Source organism: Suncus etruscus, chromosome 10 (assembly GCF_024139225.1).
Source record: "Suncus etruscus isolate mSunEtr1 chromosome 10, mSunEtr1.pri.cur, whole genome shotgun sequence".
NCBI lineage: Eukaryota > Metazoa > Chordata > Mammalia > Eulipotyphla > Soricidae > Suncus > Suncus etruscus.
In genome coordinates, this window is record NC_064857.1 from 111,240,460 (window position 1) to 111,242,726 (window position 2,267).

A 2,267-nucleotide genomic window follows, 5' to 3' on the forward strand; every position below is an offset into this window, starting at 1 on the left:
CCAAGATCATCAACCACAGAAGATGGATTAAAATGACACTGAGGTAACAGAACCTCTAGAACCACAAAGACTGACTTCATCATAAGTCCCACCTCAGGATCTGTGCAGATACTGAGACCTCTAAACACAGAGCTCTGATTGTATCACCCTGGACAGAGCAGAAGTCTTCCACACACCACAAAAACACCACCGGGAGAGTAAATGATCCTGAGCAAAGTCTAGAGTTGATCCCATGACAGTATACTCCAAGGACGGAGAAACCCCATATTTCTTAGGCCAAGTGAATTCCTTTTCGAATGACCCCAATATTTACTGTGCCAGGGCAGGAGGGAAAAAACAAAAATACAAAAAGCACAAAACCTTGGTTATTTTTATTATATATATATTTTTTTACCTTCATTTATTATTGTTATTATTTTTATTTACCTATGTATTTTGGTCGATTTCTCTGTTTGGGTGTGATTATTGAAATTGTTGTCCCCAATTATACTTATTTTTTTCTCTTCTTTTCTTTTCTTTCGTTATGTGCTATGCCATGTTTCTTATTTCAAGACCATGGCATGTTTTTTGTTTGTTTGTTTGTTTGTTTGTTTTTTGTTTGTTTTGTTTTCTGTTTGTTTTGTTTTCTTTGTTTTTGTTTGTTTTTTGTTTGTTGTTTTTTTTTTGTGGTGCTTATCGATATAGCTGGAGTCCTCACTGGATATTTGACACTTCTTTTGGTACTGGTGGAGTGTTTCACCTTCTTTTTCTCCTTCATCTCCCAAATCGATGATGAGAGCCTCTAGAAGGATTCCGCCCATTTTCGGGATATTAGACTCTTACCCCAGTTTATTTCTTTTCTCTTTTTCAGGCAAAACCACGCAACTTGAACTAGCTAGACCTGCCTCCAGTTAGAGGGGAGAATAAGGGAGGCATCAAGACCAAACAGGTGCAAGACTACTAAGTAGTAGGTTAGATACAGAGTGGACCACATATTCTAGCTGCCCTGGGGGTGAGGGAAGAGGAAATGGGAGGTAGGACAAAAAACGGAGGTGTAGGGAGGACAATTTGGTGATGGGAATCCCCCCTGATTTTATGTAAATATGTACCTAAAATATTATTGTCAACAATATGTAAGCCACTATGATCAAAATAAAAATTATATTAAAAAAAATGACACTCATTCTAAAAGTGTGAACTGGCATCTGAGTAAATACAAAGTTTTGATTTATTCCTCTCGAATGGTTAATGGAATTCAGCATCTTTTGCTGTGATTTTAATATTTGTATATTTTCCTTTTACAATCTCTTGTCCATTTTTCAAACTGGTTGTCTGTGATCCTTGAGATGTAAAAGATCTTTATATTTTATATACAAGCCCTTTATCTGGGTAGTGTCCTTTGAGAGAAATATACTTTTTTTTTTAAAAAATATGGAACGCTTCACGAATTTGCGTGTCATCCTTGCGCAGGGGCCATGCTAATCTTCTCTGTATCGTTCCAATTTTAGTATATGTGCTGCCGAAGCAAGCACTAGAAATATACTTTTTAATTTTAATAAAGTTGAATTTATTTTGTCTTTTATAGCTCCTGATTTTAGTGTCCTATTTAAGAAACCATTTGTCAAATGCTTTCTTTCAAAGTTATGGAGTTTATCCTGATGTTTTCTTATACGCAGGTTTTTTTTGTTTTGTTTTGTTTTGTTTTGCTTTGGGGCCACACCCAGTGACGCTCAGGGGTTACTTCTGGCTTTGCGCTCAGAAATCGCTCCTGGCTTGGGGGACCATATGGGACGCCAGGGTTCAAACTGAGGTTTGTCCTGGATATGCCATGTACAAGGCAAACACCCTTGCATTGTGCTATCGCTCCAGTTCCTCTTCTAAGAGGTTTTAAGTTTTAACTCTTACATTCTCGAATACAGGCAGGGGATGGGAAGGGGGGAGGGAGTAATGTTACACTGGTGAAGGGGGAGTGTTCTGGTTATGACTGTAACCCAACTATGATCATGTTATTTAAATAAAAAATATATTAAAAAAAAAGAAAGAAAGAAAACAAATCTTTTTATTTTAAATAAGAAGTTTAAGCTCATTCTTCTGTATGTGGATACCTCATTATTCTAGGTTTTGTTTTGTTGTTGTTGAAAATATTGTTCTCCACTAAATTGTGTGGTCATCCTTATTTAAATTCATAACTATAAATGTAAGGATTTATATCTATATTTTAAAGTTTTCTTTGTTGTTTGTGCTACTACACCCAAGTGTGCTCAGGGCTAATTCCTGGCTCTGTGCTC

General features: G+C 36.4%; 1 non-coding gene across 1 annotated transcript; it reads right to left on the reverse strand.

Annotated features, from left to right (window-relative positions):
- Positions 1-1,404: 1,404 nt before the first annotated feature.
- On the reverse strand, positions 1,405-1,511 carry LOC126021401 (U6 spliceosomal RNA). The gene has a single exon (XR_007499919.1). It is a non-coding gene; the product is annotated as a U6 spliceosomal RNA (small nuclear RNA).
- Between the last annotated feature and the right edge of the window lie 756 nt (positions 1,512-2,267).